The 23,117-nt window shown below is 38.5% G+C and overlaps 1 non-coding gene across 1 annotated transcript; it reads left to right on the top strand.

The window, feature by feature from the left end:
* The first annotated feature begins 18,456 nt into the window (after nucleotides 1-18,456).
* On the top strand, nucleotides 18,457-18,564 carry LOC130971283 (small nucleolar RNA R71). The gene has a single exon (XR_009082510.1). It is a non-coding gene; the product is annotated as a small nucleolar RNA R71 (small nucleolar RNA).
* The last annotated feature ends 4,553 nt before the right edge of the window (nucleotides 18,565-23,117 follow it).

Here is a 23,117-nt window from a genome sequence, read left to right as displayed (position 1 = left end):
ACAATAGCAGTAGTCTTGGTCAAATCAATGATCTTTTCATTGTCTTTGTTTTTATTTTTATCATCTTCAACTGCCTCAATTTCCTTCTTTTTACTCAAAGAAACTGCAAAAGTCCTTTTCCTCAAAGTAGGAATGACTAAAACATTGGCATCTTTATTCTCTTGCTCAGACGCAATCACTCTGTCACCATTTTCTACTCTTCTAGTCCCACACTGAGGTCTTTGCGAAGATACCACCTTTGAGCTTTGTGGTTCTTCTTGAACAGGTTTCTTTCGAGTTGCGATTTTAGAAGTCGCACCACGCATAATTCGGTGTTTCAGCTCCTTTTTTAGCTTCAATTGGATTCAAAAACTCATACAATCCTTCAACTTGAACCAAATCGGAAAAAAGAAATTCATTTAACAAAAAACAATCAAATAAAATTTTGGTTGATTGTTCCTTCTTTACATATTTACAAAAGGGTATTTCGGAATAAAAAAAATAAAATTGAACAGAATAATAATAAAATTTTGCAATGACACAAAATTGAGATGATCTAAGGAAAATGAAAGAATGGAGTATGAAGAAAAGAGTAGAATTGTTACATAGGGAAGAGTCGAGAGAGCGTCAGCCATGTCGACATTGGTAATGTTGGCGGGAATCTTGTATATATATATATATATATATATATATATATATATATAGAGAGAGAGAGAGAGAGAGAGAGAGAGAGAGAGAGAGAGAGAGAGAGAGAGAGAGTATAACATGAAAATCAACAAGTGAATGGTGATAGTATTGCAGATTGGAGGTAGTTCTGGAGAAACATAAAAGGATCGAACATATCAGATCAAATGAATTTGGGTCCCGGTGTAGATCTGGAGGAACTGGAGAATATGCGAGGGTTCTAGAGGTCGATGGTGGTGGAGGACGTGGCAACAGAGGATAGCAGGAAAGGGAGGAAGGACAAAGGATGGAAGGGAAGTTGAGCATCAAAGTCAAATCAATTGAAGTAGCTCCAATTCCTTAGCTTATCTCATAGAATTCGGGAAGTACTTCTTATAGAATTCTTCTCTAAAAACCTCCTAGGTGATCGCCTTATTCCCATTTCCTTGCTGCAAAAAATGGTAAGTTTCTTGTCACCTGTGTTGTGCTTCTCTAGCTAGCAGATAAGCGGCAAGTTCCACCAATTGATCCTCAAGTATATGCTGCGCTTGCAGTGCTCTTTCTATCGCTCTAAACCAGTTGTCGGCTTTTGTCGGATTAGTTGATCCTCTAAAGATAGGGGGATTGACTTTCAGAAAGGTTGCCAAGGTCATCGGACCTCCTATAGCCAAGTTTCCTCTGAGCCTATTACCATTCTCGTTCATTCTTTCCATAGCTTGGTTTGTAGCCCCCGTGCTCGCTTGCATCGTGTTAACGAGTTGGGTCATAACCGCCAAGAATTCGGCTTGACTGCCAGAAGAAGTGGGATCCTCATTTTCTCTCCGTCCTTGACCCTGTCTATGAGTTGCCATTCGGGTCCTATCCATACAAAACAAGTGATATCAAGGTGATCAGTCTTACTATCCCAAAAGTATACTCATGAACTTCATGCTAAACATATCAATTAGATATCCTAAATAGCATAGGCACAATTCAGAGTATGCATTGAACCATAAGCAGTCCATCCCTCAGACTCACAAAGATGAACTACTCTGATACCATAATGTAACACTCTAATATTCAGATTCTTATGCTCGAGTCATAAGACAATGAAAATAAGGTGGTACGACTCAAGGTGGATATATATATATATATATATATATATATATAATTAAAAGAAATTATTAAACGAGAAGCCTTAAAAGGAGTAAAATAAAATTACGATCGAAAACACACACGTATCGATGAAAAAAAATAATGTGTGTGTGTGTGTGTGTGTGTGTGTGTGTGTGTGTGTGTGTGTGTGTGTGTGTGTGTGTGTGTGTGTGTGTGTGTGTGTGTGTGTGTGTGTGTGTGTGTGTGTGTGTGTGTGTGTGTGTGTGTGTGTGTAAGCATGAATATAATAGCCACTAATCGCAATCTGCGAAGTTTAGGTTGGCTAGGATTACAGTAATGAAAATCAGTTGACAACAGTATTTCCTAACTCTCCGAAAATATACATCAAGACCTTTATAGATGAGTTTTCAAAATGAAATTACATATATATAAGTTTTTCAAAATAAAAAAGGAGAGATCCTAAACAAAATATAAAACAGGAGTCCGGTAAACTTCAATCATCTCCCAGATGAATCACAGCTATGCTAAGCACCAGAATCTGCATCTAAAAATTAAGAGATATATACGGAATGAGAACCCCCCGATTTATGGGTTCTAAGTACGGTAAAAATGCCAAATAGATACTGCATAAGACAACAGGACTTTACTAAGCAATCCTATACTCCATAAATCATCATATCCATCCTAAGTTCTCTCTAATCCATAATTTGGCAACTATAATAAGGGGATTCTAAATCTAATTCAACATTTTCCGTCTTTTCACAACTCTCTAAATAGAATAAAACCAGAACCAGCCTCAGCGTCAATCAACACCAGCATGAAGGACCTCTCAGGTGAGCAAACATAAGCGATGTAATCAAGTAATACACAAGTAGATTCAATAAAGTAATTATTAGCATATAATAATGTAACATATACAATTAGGCAAACTAGTTACAATTAAGCAAACCCAAGTTAATCAAACATATGCATACATATGGTTGATGAGTCTCATCTATCGATTATCATGCCAAACCCGACATGTCCAATAGCGAACCCAGGACAGTCCCTAAGTTCACATCCCCAAGAGTCTATGCATATATTCATAATCATTCATCAATCTATTTTCATCTCATTGGGAGAATCCAAAAATTTAAAGTGTTCAGTCACAACTTGCGACGAAGGGTCAATAGAATCTCAAATCTCAACCTAGAGCAAGTGGAGTTGACCCACTGTATCTATCCAGAAAAATTCGTGACTCGGATAAAGTTTTAAATCATATATCATTCTCAACCAAGAGCAAGTGGGGGCGAACTATTACATCTATCCTGGGAGACTCAAACCATAACCTAGAGTAAGTAGAACAACGCCACTGTATCTATCCAAGCAGGTATATCTCAATCAAAATCAGTTTCAATATCAATCCCATTATTAATTTCATTATCAATCTCATTATCAATCTCATTAACATGCTTTCCTTCAATCTCATTTCAATTTATATTCAATAGTAATTAAACTCATTCACCATCATCCTTCATCATCATAATTAATTATCACTCATCATCACATTCATCCTCATCATGCATCGCTTCACATCTTGTTTATTTTTCCTCAATCCGCTAACTCAACTCTTTATGTCTCGTCTCTAACTCCTCTATTCTTAATTACACTGGTTCTATACTCTTATCAGGGTTTATAGAAGTTTAGAAGGTTAAAAGAATGGTTAAAAACTCAAAAATTCAAGTTTTGTAAAACTGGATGGTCATGCAACACTTGAGTGCAAAAAGGGGCATAGTCGCGTATGCAAACCACCCTCGCATACGCGAGAAATTTGGGCAATGGGGCATGCTTGCATACGCATGACATGCATCGCATATGTATGAGCATCAGTGTGACAAAGTCGCATACGCAACCCATGTTCGCGTACGCATGGCATATTAGAACTTGAAAATTACTGATATACTGCAGAAACCAGTTTTTCAGCCCAAATTTCAAACATTTATATCTTTTTCCACAAAATTCATTTTCAACATTCTTGAACCATTGGAAAGATCGATAAATAAATTTTCATAAAAATCTAGTTTCATAAAATTTTCAACTCCGAAGACCGAGTTACAACCTACAGAAGTTGGTCAAAAATCAGTTTTAACCAAAAATAGAATTTACCAACATTTTCAAAAGTTCACAAGGGAAAATAGTTTTAACTCAACAAAATAACTCCAGCCACTTCAATTCACATACATTCACAATCAACCAAACTCAAACCTACTCCATTCACACATTTTAATTCAAAATTTATCTAGTTTACATCTCAATTTCTTAATTCCACTACTCTAACAATCATTATCAATTCTTACACACTCAATACCAAATTTTCCGTTCAAACTCATGCATCATCATAAAATACATTCACCAACTTACCATTCTTACCTTTTTTGGCTTTCGGCCCAAATTCACGGCCTCTGGCCCAACATTTATCAATTTAATACAATAACTCATAAATATGCCAATTCACCATCCAAATCAATAATTTTAACAACACATCAACTACACACATCAATCCCAACCAAACACACAATTCAAGTTTATTCCTAGGAGCATCTAGTCTAGGCTTTCATATTACAATATATGGTATTTAAATAAAACTTAATTGTACTTCTTGGAAGTAAAAATTTAGCCTTGTACTTGTGAATCTCCGCCAAGCCTCAACTGCAAGTCTTACCAATGATCAATCTAATGCCTCTAACACCACTCTACACTATTTTCACATAATATACACAATACTAGGGTTTCATAAAAAATCAAAAACACAAGAAAAGTGGTTCTTACCTTTTACCCATTAAAATATATGATGAAACTCAGCTAGAACTCATTTTAGAGTACTCCTAAAGTATCAAAATCATAAGATTTTTCAATACCCAAAGATTAAATTAAAATTTAGAATGTACTACAAAAATGGGGTAAGAAAATTCAAAATTCTTACCAATCTATTTAGATAGAATCTTAGAGGATGAGATGGGTGACGTGTGGCCACAAATGGTGCGGCAATTGGAACTTTGGAGAGAAAGTTATGATGGTTTGAATGCTTGGAGGGTTAGGGTTTCACTCTCATCTTCCCTTTCCTCTCAATTCAGCATGAAACATAAATGAATGGGACTTTAGTTGCTGAATAGCCTTAGTTAAGGGCTTATATATATTGGGCTTGGACCCGGTTCACTTATATGGCCTGTTTGGTCCAACCTTGAGCCAAAACCTTTAAGATTCGCATTTTAATTTACGTTTTGAACATTTTTATATTTCCAAATCATGAATTATTATTTCTTAATTTTTTTCACTCATAATTAATTTTCTCAATCGAAGTACCAGACAGATCTAATCTAGTACTACTAGTCAAATTTTTAGTGTGTGCTTTTATGTAGAAAATTATGTTTTTCCACTCGAAAAAATTCTCTGAGTCCAAATATCATCGTTAAAATTTCAAATTATGATTGCTTAATTTTTCAACCCTTCTTTCTCATTTTCAATCAGTTATTTATTTAATCATAGTTAGATCAGATTTCACCAATAAAATAGTTATGCGTATAAGTAGATTAGCCATCAGGGAAGCCTGCATGCAGTGGGCAAAGGCGAACCAAGTAGAACTAATAGAAAATGATGAAGACAAATTTATTGGCAATGAAGACTACCTATTAAACCCTAAGGACGATGACAAGGATGACGAGTAGAACATGTATGACAGTGATTCAAACAAATTTGCCTCTGCTAGCTATGACTCCACACCATATTCTACTGTCTTCTATCCATGAATACTATCGATGGTGTTACTATTAATGCTTAGTTTATACTATTTTTTCTGATGCTTAAGTTATCTGTATGTGGTACTCAATTATACTTGATTTATGTGCCACTGATGCTTAATTTATATGTATGTCTGAAGCAATAGTGTAAGTGTACCTGATACTTATGTGTATGGACCTTGATTCTTACGTTTCCTTTGTTTATCCATTGTAGCAATATTATTTAAGTAACAAATTCATATGCTCAAACCTCACGTGACCGATGATTACCAATCAACAAAAGCCGTTATGGATTGTCACATTGATCATGGAGAGATCAACTGGATTAGATCAATCATGATCGTCACCCATAGTTCGCACTATTTGACCGGCCGTGCTCGTGGACATGCATAGGGTCAGGAGTATCCAGCCTGCCACGATAATGACACAAACGATGTAACACCCCAATTAGCCTAAACCTTACCTCGCGTTGTAAAGCAAAGGTTAATCAAAGGTTACGACAGTTCTAAACTTATACATATAATATATATATATATATATATATAGAAAGAATAGTATAATCTAGAAGGCCGATAAAGGATATAGCTCGAAAAAGGAATTGAAAAGTGCAAAATGTGCTAACGAAGCTACTAACTTAAAGGTCGGAAACAGATGTGATATAATAAAATATAGTAAGATAATATCATAAGAATCTAGCCACAGCTTGCGAAGTTTAAGCCGGCCAGTCATATACAAATCATATATGAAACCAAACATTTAAAACAGCTTATACATGTTTTGTTCTCTCAAATACAAGCCTCTAGGCAAAATAAAATGCGAAAGTGAGAGACATGTTCAAAATAAATCAAAAGACTCAAAAGAAGTGCCCGGATCCTCTGCTTCTGTCACCAATCAGACAACTCACCGAAGTAGGTCGCGACCTGCATATGAAAAACACAACAGAAATATGGTATGAGAACCGGAGATTCTCAGTATGGTAACAGTGCCCAGTGATATAGGATATAAGACCCCGGGACGTCAAAGGCAATCCTAGACTCCATATCCATCGCAAGAGTTCAAGCTTAAAGCAGTCTAAACAATAAAGCATAATATGTAAAACCTTAACCAAACTTGAAACCTTAGTGTATCAAAAGGGTAATATATTCTTAAAGGATTTTCTACTCTAACCATACACCGCTGTCCTACAGCCTTCACCAACCTATCCTCCATGCGAACCCATCGCCATCACCTACCTAACCTCCTCAAAACCAAACAAATACAAATAATACAAGCAAGGAAAACACAGACAATTTTCAAGTATGCACCAAGTAATTAAAGAAGCAAGTAGGCATATTATACAGGTAGACAAACTCAAGTAGTCAAAGCAAGTAAACATATATAAGATGCATATGATGAATGTCTGTCCTATTGGCTCTGATATCACATGTCGGTTATTGTGCCAAACCCGACAGCAAATTCGGCCGACAACTTCTGGATTAGTCTCTCTATTGCGCATAAGGAGGAAAATTCCGAGGGAGAGTGCCCTACCACCTTCTCCTTTCAGAGGGGAATATTCCGAGGGAGCGTGCCCGACCACCTTCCTCTTGTTGTTGCATGATTCCGTGGGTTAGTGCCCTACCACCTTGCAATCAGAGAGAAACCCATGCTCAGGAGGAAAATTTCGAGGGAGAGTGCCCTACCACCTTCTCTTTTCAGAGGGGAATATTCCGAAGGAGCGTGCCCTACCACCTTCCTCTGGAGCAACTAAGAATGAGTGAGAAGCTCTTCATCAAGCCTCACATCCGAGGGTAGGCGGGATACTGCCACAGCCCCCACGACGGATAACAACACTTATCATAATTACATAATCAAACTCAGAGGCCACTTCTCATAGCACACTTCCACTCATTCTCATTCTATCAATCGTAATCATTCATTTCCAAACTTTCCAACTCATTACAACCGTCATCCATCCATGACTTTCTATTTCGAACTCACTAGTTCGTCAGAATCTCGGATTCATACACCTTTCTCCCTTCACACTCTACCAAACCCATCCTCAGTACACCAGAAACCAAAGCCTTCATCCTCTAACCCTTTTAAATAATTCCAACTCAAACTCTCCTAGGATCATCCCCATATTTATTACCCAAAATAAGCCCCAAAAGCCTTAAAATGGTGTTATAAAAGCTTACAACCTTGTTGGGAAGGTGAAATAGTTGAAAACAAATTTTAAATTATGAAACAGGTCGTGTGCGTCCGCACAGGGGTGTGCGTGTGATGCGCGAGCATCTTTCCTATCCTTTCCTAATGAATTTGCATTTAACTTGTTGAGTTTAATCAAGAATTAATTATATTTTAGCCACTATGGATACTTCTTTGACTCTTGTATGATTCTGTTTATTTTAGGTAGCATTTGGCTGGATTTGACGGAGTTTCCGCAGAAAAAGAGAAGAAGGCAAATGATGTTGTAAACCCTGACCTCTCTGCACTCAAACCTGAATAACTCGAGTTACAGAGGTCCAATGGATGTGATTTTAGTGGTGTTGGAAAGCTAACTTACAGAGCTTTCCAATGATATATAATAGTCCATACTTCTTTTCCATCAACTCTGCCAAGGCTGCGCCTAACTTGAGAAATCTCAAGTTAGGCGCAAGACACAACAACAACACGCAAGGTTTGAAGGCCAAGGAACAAGTTAGGCGCATGGTATTCTAAGTTAGGCGCAGAAACTGCCTCTCCTCTCGAGAGGGCCTAAGTAAGGCGCCATCCTTACCTCATCACTCAAGTAAGGCGCAAGCCTTACTCATTGGCCCAAGTACGGCGCCATTTAGCACCAAGTAAGGCGCGCCTAACGTCCCCCAAGTGGTCCCCACAGCGCAAATTATTTAATTAATTCTGATTTAAATTTAAATTTTGTTTTAAAATAGGAAAAGATATTATTTTAATTTTAGAAATTAGATTTTAAATTAATCAGGATTAGATATAAATGAGAAAAGAAACTTTTCTTCAGAGAATTCCATTTTCATTCTGTAAATTACAGTTTACCTGAATCCTAGTTTTTTCTCTGAGCCATGAGCAACTAAACCTCCACTGTTAAGGTTAGGAGCTCTGTCTATTTGTATGAATTGATTCTATTATTCTTGTCTTTTAATTTATGTTTTGATTTATAATTCAAGAATTATTTTTGCTCTTTATTTTATGAAATTGGGTGGAATGGAAGTATGACCATCTTTCTAATTGAGTTCTTGTATAACTTGGAAAAGCTCTTTACTTGAACAACAACTTGAAAACATATTCTCCTAAATTTCTAATTATCTGAATTTAACGGGATACATGACATATAATCCTCTTATATTTGGGTAATTAGGATTTTTGTGGCATAATAACTAGAATTAAACTTCACCCTCTAATTGGAATTAATTGACCAAGGAATTGGTGGTTGATGAATTTTAGAGGAGACTAGAAAGGTCTAAGGAATTAGGGTCTAGTCACATATAGTTCGCCATGAATTAAATCTCGCATGATTGATGTGCGGAAAACGATCCGACACAAAACTCACCGGCAAGTGCACCGGGTCGCATCAAGTAATAATAACTCACGGGAGTGAGGTCGATCCCACAGGGATTGAAGGATTGAGCAATTTTGGTTTAGTGGTTGATTTAGTCAAGCGAATCAAGATTTGGTTGAGTGATTTGTGATTTGCAGAAATTAAATTGCATTGAAAGTAAAGGGAATGTGTAAATTGCATGAAATTAAAGAGGGCAAGAAATTAAAGTGCTGAATCTTAAAGAACAAGAAATTAAATGGCAGAAACTTAGAACACAAGAAATGTAAATTGCAGAATCTTAAATTGCAAGAAATGTAAATGGCTTGAATTGTAAAGGGAATTGGGAGTTGGATTTGCAGAAATTAAACAAGGAAAAGTAAATTGCAACAAACAGAGAAAATAGAAGATGACTTGGAGTTAACCGGATCTAAAACAAAAATGTAAATGATCATGAAGAGCATCAAACAGAGAATGTAATATGGAAATTTAGATCTCAGGACCCAAGAGACTAGATAACCAAGTCTAGATCTCAATGCCTTCCTAGATCCAACAAGAACAATTGCAAAGAAAATGAAGAATTGTAAGTTTCAAAGAAAGTAGAAGAGGAAGCAATTAATCAGAAATGGAAATTCAGTTATGCAGTGAACTGAAACAGGGAGATCCAAGGATGAGATTGAAACAGAATTTCTTCAATTCTCCAACCCAAGATCCAAGACAATTGTAATTGAAATTGAAAGCAAATAAACTAAGAGGAAGAGAAGTGAATTCTCCTTCCCCGAGACTAAGAAACTCAAAATCACTCTATACCCAAAAGCTTTCCTAAAACTATTCTGAAAACTCAAAGAGAAAGCTCGAAAGAAAAAAATCCCCCGAATAACTTGAATTCTATCCTATTTATACACTTTCTTCAAATGATCTTCAAGCCTTGAGTTGGGCCTTTGCTCTTGGTGGACTTGGGTTGAGAGAGGCCTTGGTTGATTGCTCTTGGAGTTTGGAGAGGAATCAAAGTGAACCAATTGAACCGGGTTGGAGTTTTGCAAAAGTTTGAGTAAAAGTTTGAGTAAAAGTTTGAGGCTAACTTTTACTCCAACTTTTCATATCAGCTTCCCCATTTTGCTGATACCAACGTTGGTGCAAAAGTTAGGGGTCTAACTTTTGCTCCAACGTTGGCCTCTTCAATTGCACTCATGGCGCCAACGTTAGCCCAAAAGTTAGAGGCTAACGTTGGCGCAAACTTTTGCTCCTCCCTATATGTTTTTCATGCGCCAACGTTAGCCTAAAAGTTAGAGGCTAACGTTGGCGCAAACTTTTGGTGCCCAGGGAGAAATTCTCATGCGCCAACGTTAGCCTAAAAGTTAGAGGCTAATGTTGGTGCAAACTTTTGGTGCCCCAGGGAGTATTTTCATGTGCCAACGTTAGCCCAAAAGTTAGGGGCTAACGTTGGGGCAAACTTTTCACCCAAAAGTTTGTGCAAAAGTTTGAGGCTAACTTTTGGTCCAGCTTTTTGCTTCCTGGTTCATTTTCACTTATTCCAAAAGTTTGAGCTGAAGTTTGAGGCAAACTTTTGCTCAAACTTTTTGTCCTCTCTTCCTCCTAGCCATTCCTTCTTGCTTCAACCTTTCTCTAAGCTTTCTTCACCTATCATTAATCAACCAAACACATCAAAGCTATGCTCAAAATTATGAGATATTCATTCTTTCACAATATGTAACAAATATAGCATAAAACCTCATGAAATTGCATTAATTCATCTTTGGTCGATTCAATCAAAGGAAGCATGAAAATCTACCCAAATTGGCTTGCTTAGAGCTCAAGAAAGTGCATAATTCAAGTGAAAACAAAAGAAAAAGACTAGTGAAACTAGGCTAAGATGACTTGTCATCACAACACCAAACTTAAAGCTTGCTTGTCCCCAAGCAAGAAATGATTATTAAAAAGAAAGAATGAAATGGAAGAAGATGTTCATGCTAGCAGAGCATTATTGGTAGTTCATGGGATTTTGTATGGATATGCAAACACTCACTTCTTATTGATTCTTAGGCCTAGAAAGTCTCCTTCAAGCTTCAAGTACCATACTGCTATGACCTTTCATTATTCCTTTATCCTTGGCTATTACTTTGTTCAAAAGCTTTATTTGAGTGTCATGTGTAGCAAGTTCTTTTTATTTTCTTTAAACTTGACACATTATTCACCACAGACACTTGGCTCACATTCCTTCTTAAAACATTGATGCCCATCACCTCTTTGGGTTACTAAATGCCTTGTAGTTAGGTTGCTCTTGATGGTGGACTTTCAGCTGATGATCCCGGATTAGTTAATCCAAGTCACCAAGTGTTGATGCACTCCGAAGAGCTTACTAATCCAAGCAGATCCTAGTACAAAGACACCACAGGCATATATTTTAAGGTTCAAGCTATTGGTGTCCAGCTTTATTTCTTTTTGTTTTCTTTTGTTCTACTGCCACTCTTTGGCTATTTCTTTTTCTCCTTTTTTTTTTCTTTCTTTTTGTTTTTCTTTCCAACCAAGGACTTTTATTTGATTGAGATTCATAGACAGTAGGCCACTTTCTACTTAGAAGGAGACATCCTAGTTCTCTTATTCACTAAAAGTGAGCTATCATACAATCGCACATACATACCACCACTTACTTTTATTGTACTTCTGTCTAACAGAGGACTATCTCACTTCACATTCAAACATTTCTTTTATTGAATTGAAAATGCAGGGGACAAAGCATGCTTTTTGTTAAGTGAAAATAAACACACAAGCACATACTTAAACTAGCATACTTATTTCAACTAGAACACTCAAGATGCAAAATGACTGAACTAACAGTTACTGTTGCAATGGTAACACTCAAACTTCCAAATTAGAACAGTTAAATGCTGATAAAATTAAGTGACAATACAACCTCTTGGTGGCTTCTTCTTCTTACTCTCAGCTGATGGTATGTAACCCTTCCAAGAGAGTGATTGAATTCCTATAAAGTTCATGGAAGTTGCTTGTTTCTCAAGCCCTTAGGTAACTTGTTAGTGTGCAGAATTTTCTTGTAGGCTTTTGAACTTACTTTGGTGTGTGAACACCAAACTTAGTTCCTTGCCACCTTCCTCATGCATCAAAATAACTATATGTGAAATCCTCCTATCTTTGTTAAAGACAATAAAAACTAGAAAAACTAAAAAGTAAACAATTGGTTAATTAGTTTATCTGATTACTCGGAGCTAGCATCCATGTATGCAGAAGGTGAGAATGTGCTTTTAAATGAGAATTTGGTGAAACACCAAACTTAGAATCTTTCATTCTCTCTTAATTTATTTTGGTGTGCAACACCAAACTTAGCTCCTTGCAATATAGATAAGTCTAATTAACCCTTTTATTGAAATAGCTATGAAAAAATGAACTACCTCAGGTTGGGTTGCCTCCCAACAAGCGCTTCTTTATTGTCATTAGCTTGACATCAATCCACTTAGATCATGGGGGTTGAAGATCATAGTGCCTCAGCTTTTCTCCTCTTACTGTGAACTTCCTTCCGGTCTCCTTTTTGATGATCTCTAGGTGTTCAAGTGAAAGGACCCGGTTTACAGTGTAGTATTCGGATGATTGTGGGGACACCTTCATTGGTTGGGTGTTTAACACTACTTTATCCCCTGGTGAAAAGCCTTCAGTAGGGATCTTCTTGTTTCTCCACCCTCTTGGCCTCTTCTTCTTTTCTTTTTCAAAAGATACTCCCTGCCTTGGTGGTTCCTTATCTGAGATGTTGAATTTCTCATCTGGAAGTTTTGGATCTAGTTCCTCCTTGATTTCTTTGGTCTGTTGCACCATCTCTACTTCTTTCAAGCATGGATTTGGAAGTCTTGGAGCTAACTCATTGACTACCTCTGGTGTGCGAAATTGTGATCACTACACAACTTTGCACAACTAACCAGCAAGTACACTGGGTCGTCCAAGTAATACCTTACGTGAGTAAGGGTCGATCCCACGGAGATTGTTGGTATGAAGCAAGCTATGGTCACCTTGTAGATCTCAGTCAGGCAGATTCAAATGGGTATAGATGATGAATAAAACATAAAGATAAAGATAGAGATACTTATGTATATCATTGGTGAGAGCTTCAGATAAGCGTATGAAGATGCCTTCCCTTCCGTCTCTCTGCTTTCCTACTGTCTTCATCCAATCCTTCTTACTCCTTTCCATGGCAAGCTTATGCAAGGGTTTCACCGTTGTCAGTGGCTACCTCCCATCCTCTCAGTGAAAACGTTCCTATGCTCTGTCACAACATATGGCTAATCATCTGTCAGTTCTCGGTCAGGCCGGAATAGAATCCAGTGATTCTTTTGCGTCTGTCACTAACGCCCCGCCTGCTAGGAGTTTGAAGCACGTCACAGTCATTCAATCATTGAATCCTACTCAGAATACCACAGACAAGGTTAGACCTTCCGGATTCTCTTGAATGCCGCCATCAGTTCTCGCCTATACCACGAAGATTCCGGTTAAAGAATCCAAGAGATATTCACTAGAGCCTCGTATGCTTGTAGAACAAGAGTGGTTGTCAGTCACTTTGTTCATGAGTGAGAATGATGATGAGTGTCACGGATCATCACTTTCATCAAGTTGAAGAACAAGTGATATCTTGGACAAAGAACAAGCGGAATTGAATAGAAGAACAATAGTAATTGCATTAATACTCGAGGTACAGCAGAGCTCCACACCTTAATCTATGGTGTGTAGAAACTCCACCGTTGAAAATACATAAGAACAAGGTCTAGGCATGGCCGTGAGGCCAGCCTCCCAGATGATCTAAGAACTAGATGTCCGAAGATGAAAATACAATAGTAAAAGGTCCTATATATAGAGAACTAGTAGCCTAGGGTGTACAGAGATGAGTAAATGACATAAAAATCCACTTCCGGGCCCACTTGGTGTGTGCTTGGGCTGAGCAATGAAGCATTTTTCGTGTAGAGACTCCTATTGGAGTTAAACGCTAGCTTTTGTGCCAGTTTGGGCGTTTAACTCCCATTTTGGTGCCAGTTCCGGCGTTTAACGCTGGGAATTCTGAGGGTGACTTTGAACGCCAGTTTGGGCCATCAAATCTTGGGCAAAGTATGGACTATCATATATTGCTGGAAAGCCCAGGATGTCTACTTTCCAACGCCGTTGAGAGCGCGCCAATTGGGCTTCGGCAGCTCTAGAAAATCCACTTCGAGTGCAGGGAGGTCAAAATCCAACAGCATCTGCAGTCCTTTTCAGTCTCTGAATCAGATTTTTGCTCAGGTCCCTCAATTTCAGCCAGAAAATACCTGAAATCACAGAAAAACACACAAACTCATAGTAAAGTCCAGAAAAGTGAATTTTAACTAAAAACTAATAAAAATATACTAAGAACTAACTAAATCATACTAAAAACATACTAAAAACAATGCCAAAAAGCGTATAAATTATCCGCTCATCACAACACCAAACTTAAATTGTTGCTTGTCCTCAAGCAACTGAAAATCAAATAAGATAAAAAGAAGAGAATATACTATAGACTCCAAATTATCAATGAAACTTAGCTCCAAATTAGATGAGCGGGACTAGTAGCTTTTTGCCTCCAAACAGTTTTGGCATCTCACTTTATCCTTTGAAATTCAGAATGATTGGCTTCTTTAGGAACTCAGAATCCAGATAGTGTTATTGATTCTCCTAGTTAAGTATGATGATTCTTGAACACAGCTACTTATTGAGTCTTGGCCGTGGCCCAAAGCACTCTGTCTTCCAGTATTACCACCGGATACATACATGCCACAGACACATAATTGGGTGAACCTTTTCAGATTGTGACTCAGCTTTGCTAGAGTCCCCAATTAGAGGTGTCCAGGGTTCTTAAGCACACTCTTTTTGCCTTGGATCACAACTTTATTTCTTTCTTTTTCTTTCTTTTTTTTTCTTTTTCTTCCTTTTTTTTCGTTTTTCTCCTTCTCTTTTTTTTTTTTGTATTCACTGCTTTTTCTTGCTTCAAGAATCATTTTTATGATTTTTCAGATCCTCAGTAACATGTCTCATTTTTCATCATTCTTTCAAGAGCCAACAATTTTAACATTCATGAACAACAAATTCAAAAGACATATGCACTGTTCAAGCATACATTCAGAAAACAAAAATATTGCCACCACATCAAACTAATTAAGCTAGTTTTAAAGATGAATTCGAAATCCTGTACTTCTTGTTCTTTTGTGATTAAAAACAGTTTTCATTTAAGAAAGGTGATGGATTCATAGGACATTCATAGCTTTAAGGCATAGACACTAAGACACTAATGATCATAAGACACAAACATAGACAAACATAAGCATGAAAATTTCGAAAAACAGAAAAATAAAGAACAAGGAAATTAAAGAACGGGTCCACCTTAATGATGGCGGCTTGTTCTTCCTCTTAAAGATCCTATGGAGTGCTTGAGCTCCTCAATGTCCCTTCCTTGTCTTTGTTGCTCCTCTCTCATGATTTCTTTGATCTTCTCTAATTTCATGGAGGAGGATGGAATGTTCTTGGTGCTCCACCCTTAGTTGTCCCATGTTGTAACTCAATTCTCCTAGGGAGGTGTTCAGTTGCTCCCAATAGTCTTGTGGAGGAAAGTGCATCCCTTGAGGTATCTCAAGGATTTCATGATGAGTGGGGTCTCTTGTTTGCTCCATCCTTTTCTTAGTGATGAGCTTGAGGTCATGCCTTCTCAGTTGAACCGGCTTCCCTCTTGAGTTTCTCTTCCATTGAGCGCCCTCTTCACAAATGTTTATGAGGACTTGGTCCAACCTTTGATCAAAGTTGACCCTTCTTCATGGCCACAACTTCATAGAAGTGGTCTTGATGCACCCTTGAGATGAATCTCTCCATCTCCCATGACTCGGAGGTGAAAGCTTTTGCCTTCCCTTTCCTCTTTCTAGAGGTTTCTCCGGCCTTGGATGCCATAAATGGTTATGGAAAAACAAAAATCAATGCTTTTACCACACCAAACTTAAAAGGTTTGCTCGTCCTCGAGCAAAAGAAGAAAGAAGAGCGTAGAAGAAGAAGAAATGGAGGAGAGGGAGATGGCTTTGTGGTTCGGCCAAAAAGGGGAAGAAGTAGTGTTTAGGGTGTGAGAAAATGAAGGAGTGAAGATGGGTTTATATAGGGGTGAAGGGAGGGGTAGGGTTCGGCCATTATGGGTGGGTTTGGGAGGGAAAGTGGTTTGAGGTGATTGGTGAATGGGTGAAGAAGAAAAGAGAGGGTGGTGGGGTAGGTGGGGATCCTGTGGGGTCCACAGATCCTGAGGTGTCAAGGAAAAGCCATCCCTGCACCAATTGGCATGCAAAATCACGTTTTGAGCCAATTCTGGCGTTAAACGCCGGGCTGGTGCCCATTTCTGGCGTTTAACGCCAGGTTCTTGCCCTTCCCTGGCGTTTAACGCCAGTCTGGTGCCCCTTTCTGGCGTTAAACGCCCAAAATGGTGCCAGACTGGGCGTTAAACGCCCAACTGCTAACCTTACTGGCGTTTAAACGCCAGTAGGTTCTTCCTCCAGGGTGTGCTGTTTTTCTTCCTGTTTTTCATTCAGTTTTTGCTTTTTCAATTGATTTTGTGACTTCTCATGATCATCAACCTACAAAAAACATAAAATAACAAAAGAAAATAGATAAAATATAACATTGGGTTGCCTCCCAACAAGCGCTTCTTTAATGTCAGTAGCTTGACAGAGGGCTCTCATGGAGCCTCACAGATGCTCAGAGCAATGTTGGAACCTCCCAACACCAAACTTAGAGTTTGAATGTGGGGGTTCAACACCAAACTTAGAGTTTGGTTGTGGCCTCCCAACACCAAACTTAGAGTTAGACTGTGGGGGCTCTGTTTGACTCTGAATTGAGAGAAGCTCTTCATGCTTCCTCTCCATGGTGACAGAGGGATATCCTTGAGCCTTAAACACAAAGGATTCTTTATTCACTTGAATGATCAGTTCACCTCCATCAACATCAATCACAGCCTTAGCTGTGGCTAGGAAGGGTCTGCCAAGGATGATGGTTTCATCCATGCACTTCCCAGTCTCTAGGACTATGAAATCAGTAGGGATGTAATGGTCTTCAACTCTTACTAGAACATCCTCTACAAGTCCATAAGCTTGTTTTCTTGAGTTGTCTGCCATCTCTAGTGAGATTCTTGCAGCTTGCACCTCAAAAATCCCTAGCTTCTTCATTACAGAGAGAGGCATGAGGTTTACACTTGACCCTAAGTCACACAGAGCCTTCTTGAAGGTCATGGTGCCTATGGTACAAGGTATTGAAAACTTCCCAGGATCTTTGTCTCTTTTGAGGTAATTCCTGCCTAGACAAGTCATCCAGTTCTTTGGTGAGCAAAGGGGGTTCATCCTCCCAAGTCTCATTTCCAAATAACTTGTCATTTAGCTTCATGATTGCTCCAAGGTATTTAGCAACTTGCTCTTCAGTGACATACTCATCCTCTTCAGAGGAAGAATACTCATCAGAGCTCATGAAGGGCAGAAGTAAGTCCAATGGAATCTCTATGGTCTCATTTTGAGCCTCAGATTCCCATGGTTCCTCATTGGGGAACTCAGTGGAGGTCAGTGCACGCCCATTGAGGTCTTCCTCAGTGGCGTTCACTTCCTCTCCTTCCTCTCCAAATTTGGCCATGTTGATGGCCTTGCACTCTCCTTTTGGATTTTCTTCTGTATTGCTTGGAAGAGTACTTGGAGGGAGTTCAGTAACTTTCTTGCTCAGCTGTCCCACTTGTGCCTCCAAATTGCTAATGGAGGACCTTGTTTCAGTCATGAAACTTTGAGTGGTTTTGATTAGATCAGAGACCATGGTTGCTAAGTCAGAGGTGTTCTGCTTAGAACTCTCTGTCTGTTGCTGAGAAGATGATGGAAAAGGCTTGCCATTGCTAAACCTGTTTCTTCCACCATTATTGTTATTGAAACCTTGATGAGGTCTCTGTTGATCTTTCCATGAGAAATTTGAGTGATTTCTCCATGAAGAATTATAGGTGTTTCCATAGGGTTCTCCTAGGTAATTCACCTCTTCCATTGAAGGGTTCTCAGGATCATAAGCTTCTTCTTCAGATGAAGCATCCTTAGTACTGCTTGGTGCATTTTGCATTCCAGACAGACTTTGAGAAATCAAATTGACTTGTTGAGTCAATATCTTATTCTGAGCCAGAATGGCATTCAGAGTATCAATCTCAAGAACGCCTTTCTTTTGACTTGTCCCATTGTTCACAGGATTCCTTTCAGAAGTGTACATGAATTGGTTATTTGCAACCATTTCAATTAGCTCTTGAGCTTCTGCAGGCGTCTTCTTCAGATGAAGAGATTCTCCAGCAGAGCTATCCAAAGACATCTTGGATAGTTCAGAGAGACCATCATAGAAAATACCTATGATGCTCCATTCAGAAAGCATGTCAGAGGGACATTTTCTGATCAATTGTTTGTATCTTTCCCAAGCTTCATAGAGGGATTCTCCATCCTTCTGTCTGAAGGTTTGGACTTCCACTCTAAGCTTACTCAATTTTTGAGGTGGAAAGAACTTTGCCAGAAGGCATTGACTAGCTTTTTCCCATGAGTCCAGGCTTTCTTTAGGTTGTGAGTCCAACCATGTCCTAGCTCTGTCTCTTATAGCAAAAGGGAATAGCATAAGTCTGTAGACCTCAGGGTCAACCCCATTAGTCTTGACAGTGTCACAGATTTGCAAGAATTCAGCTAAGAACTGATGAGGATCTTCCAATGGAAGTCCATGGAACTTGCAATTCTGTTACATTAGAGAACTAATTGAGGCTTAAGCTCAAAGTTGTTGCTCCAATGGCAGGGATAGAGATGCTTCTCCCATAGAAGTCGGGAGTAGGTGCAGTAAAGTCACCAAGCACCTTCCTTGCATTGTTGGCATTGTTGTTGTTTTCGGCTGCCATGGTTTCTTCTTCTTTGAGGATCTCTGTTAGGTCCTCTACAGAGAGTTGTGCCTTAGCTTCTCTTAGCTTTCGCTTCAAGGTCCTTTCAGGTTCAGGGTCAGCTTCAACAAGAATGCCTTTGTCTTTGTTCCTGCTCATATGAAAGAGAAGAGAACAAGAAAATATGGAATCCTCTATGTCACAGTATAGAGATTCCTTGAGGTGTCAGAGGAACAGAAAAATAGAAGGAAGAAGTAGAGAATTTGAACTTAGTGAGATAGAGTTCGAATTGTGCATTGAGGAGGAGTGTTACTCCATAAATAGAAGGATGTGAGAAGAAGGGAAGTAATTTTCGAAAATTAAGTAAAAGATTTTGAAAACATTTTGAAAAACACTAATTGATTTTCGAAAACAAAAGTGGGAAAGAAGTAAAGTGATTTTTGAAAAAGATTTTGAAATTAGAAATTAAAAAGATTTGATTGAAAATTATTTTGAAAAAGATATGATTAAAAAGATTTGATTGAAAAGTTATGGTTTTAAAAAGATATGATTGAAAAGATATGATTTGAAAATAATTTTAAAAAGATTTGATTTTAAAAATTAATGACTTGCCTAACAAGAAAAGATATGATTCAAACATTAAACCTTTCTCAACAGAAAAGGCAACATACTTGAAATGTTCAATCAAATCATTAATTGTTAGCAAGTATCTTTGAAAAAGGAAAGAAATTGATTTTGAAAAAGATTTGATTGAGAAGATATGATTTGGAAAAGATTTGATTTTGAAAAACTTTGAAAACTTGAAAAAAAAATGATTTGAAAACAGAATCTTCCCTCTTGTGCCATCCTGGCGTTAAACGCCCAGAATGGTGCACATTCTGGCGTTTAACGCCCAAAGCACTACCCTTTTGGGCGTTAAACGCCCAGCCAGGCACTCTGGCTGGCGTTTAAACGCCAGTCTGTCCTTCTTCACTGGGCGTTTTGAACGCCCAGCTTTTCTGTGTAATTCCTCTGCTGTATGTTCTGAATCTTCAATTCTCTGTACTATTGACTTGAAAAGACACAAATTAAAAATATTTTTGGAATTTTAATAATAAGGAATAATCAAGATGCAACTAAAATCAAATAACAATGCATGCAAGACACCAAACTTAGCAGTTTGTATACTATTGACACTAATAAAATGTGAATGCATATGAGACACATAAACACTCAAGTCAAGAGAATTAAAAATCATAGTAATAAAATCATCAAGAACAACTTGAAGATTAATGAAGACACATGCATAAATTCGAAGAATGCAAGAAGAACAGAAACATGCAATTGACACCAAACTTAGAATGGGACACTAGACTTAGACAAGAAATATTTTTGGTTTTTATGATTTTGTAATTTTTTTGGATTTTTTGAAAATTAAGTGGAAGAAGAAAATAAAGGTATCAAAATTCTTAATGAGAATTCCAGGAATCATGCAATGTTAGTCTAAAGCTTTAGTCTAAAGGAATTAGACATAGCTAGCCAAGCTTCAGCAGGACATTGCATTCAAGAGCTAAATTGATGATAATCAATCAGCTTTGGTGATGATAAGAACATCACCTTGAAACACTAGAATTCATTCTTAAGAACTCTGAAGAAAAATAATACCTAATCTAAGCAACAAGATGAACCGTCAGTTGTCCATACACAAAACAATCCCCGGCAATGGCGCCAAAAACTTGGTGCGCGAAATTGTGATCACTACACAACTTTGCACAACTAACCAGCAAGTGCACTGGGTCGTCCAAGTAATACCTTACGTGAGTAAGGGTCGATCCCACGGAGATTGTTGGTATGAAGCAAGCTATGGTCACCTTGTAGATCTCAGTCAGGCAGATTCAAATGGGTATAGATGATGAATAAAACATAAAGATAAAGATAGAGATACTTATGTATATCATTGGTGAGAGCTTCAGATAAGCGTATGAAGATGCCTTCCCTTCCGTCTCTCTGCTTTCCTACTGTCTTCATCCAATCCTTCTTACTCCTTTCCATGGCAAGCTTATGCAAGGGTTTCACCGTTGTCAGTGGCTACCTCCCATCCTCTCAGTGAAAACGTTCCTATGCTCTGTCACAACATATGGCTAATCATCTGTCGGTTCTCGGTCAGGCCGGAATAGATCCAGTGATTCTTTTGCGTCTGTCACTAACGCCCCGCCTGCTAGGAGTTTGAAGCACGTCACAGTCATTCAATCATTGAATCCTACTCAGAATACCACAGACAAGGTTAGACCTTCCGGATTCTCTTGATGCCGCCATCATTTCTCGCCTATACCACGAAGATTCCGGTTAAAGAATCCAAGAGATATTCACTAGAGCCTCGTATGCTTGTAGAACAAGAGTGGTTGTCAGTCACTTTGTTCATGAGTGAGAATGATGATGAGTGTCACGGATCATCACTTTCATCAAGTTGAAGAACAAGTGATATCTTGGACAAAGAACAAGCGGAATTGAATAGAAGAACAATAGTAATTGCATTAATACTCGAGGTACAGCAGAGCTCCACACCTTAATCTATGGTGTGTAGAAACTCCATCGTTGAAAATACATAAGAACAAGGTCTAGGCATGGCCGTGAGGCCAGCCTCCCAGATGATCTAAGAACTAGATGTCCGAAGATGAAAATACAATAGTAAAAGGTCCTATATATAGAGAACTAGTAGCCTAGGGTGTACAGAGATGAGTAAATGACATAAAAATCCACTTTCGGGCCCACTTGGTGTGTGCTTGGGCTGAGCAATGAAGCATTTTTCGTGTAGAGACTCCTCTTGGAGTTAAACGCCAGCTTTTGTGCCAGTTTGGGCGTTTAACTCCCATTTTGGTGCCAGTTCCGGCGTTTAACGCTGGGAATTCTGAGGGTGACTTTGAACGCCGGTTTGTGCCATCAAATCTTGGGCAAAGTATGGACTATCATATATTTCTGGAAAGCCCAGGATGTCTACTTTCCAACGCCGTTAAGAGCGCGCCAATTGGGCTTCTGTAGCTCCAGAAAATCCACTTTGAGTGCAGGGAGGTCAGAATCCAACAGCATCTGCAGTCCTTTTCAGTCTCTGAATCAGATTTTTGCTCAGGTCCCTCAATTTCAGCCAGAAAATACCTGAAATCACAGAAAAACACACAAACTCATAGTAAAGTCCAGAAAAGTGAATTTTAACTAAAAACTAATAAAAATATACTAAGAACTAACTAAATCATACTAAAAACATACTAAAAACAATGCCAAAAAGCGTATAAATTATCCGCTCATCAACCTCCTTTAAACTTTGATCTCTGGCCTTATCCTCCGTACACTCTTCTTCTTGAGTGGGCTCATGTGGGGTTTTAAACACATGGAATGCTAGGTGCTCATCATGCACTCTCAGCAACAATTCGCCTTTTTCAACATCTATCAGTGCTCTGCCCGTAGCAAAAAAAGGCCTCCCTAGGATGATGGGGGTGTTAGGGTCCTCCTCCATATCCAGAATGACAAAATCAGCTGGGAGAAGAAATTTTCCCACTTTTACCAGCACATTCTCTACAACTCCAACTGCTTGCTGGATGGATTTGTCAGCCATTTGAAGGAGTATTCGTGTGGATTTCAGCTCACAAATTCGAAGTTTCCTCATTAGAGACAAAGGCATCAAGTTTATGCTTGCACCAAGGTCACAGAATGACTTTTCAATTGTTATGTCTCCTATAGTGCAAGGTATATAAAAACTCCCAGGATCATCTTTCTTCTCTGGTAACTCTCTTTGGAGAATAGCACTACATTCCTTTGTCATCTCAACAATTTGTCCTTCTTTTAGGGACTTTTTCTTTGTCAGCACTTCCTTCATAAATTTGGCATACACTGGCATCTGTTCAAGTGCTTCTAAGAAAGGAATATTGATGCTGAGGGTCTTGAATATGTCCAGGAACTTTGAGTATTGCTTATCCTCATTCTCTTTTTTGAACCTCTGAGGGTATGGAAGTTTGGGGATATGTGGCTTCACCCTTTCCTTCTTCTCTTGTAGTTGTGTTTCAAGAATGTCCTTATCTCTCTTTGAGCTTTTTGCATTCTTGATTTTCTGATCCTCTTCACTTCTCTCTTCTGTCTCTTCTTGTGGAACTTCTCTGTTGTGTTCTTCCTGATTGATGGCTTTCTTCTCACTTTCCAC

This window comes from Arachis stenosperma, chromosome 3 (genome assembly GCF_014773155.1).
Source record: "Arachis stenosperma cultivar V10309 chromosome 3, arast.V10309.gnm1.PFL2, whole genome shotgun sequence".
In the NCBI taxonomy this organism is placed as follows: Eukaryota; Viridiplantae; Streptophyta; class Magnoliopsida; order Fabales; family Fabaceae; genus Arachis; species Arachis stenosperma.
This window is presented reverse-complemented; position numbering and strand designations above follow the sequence as displayed.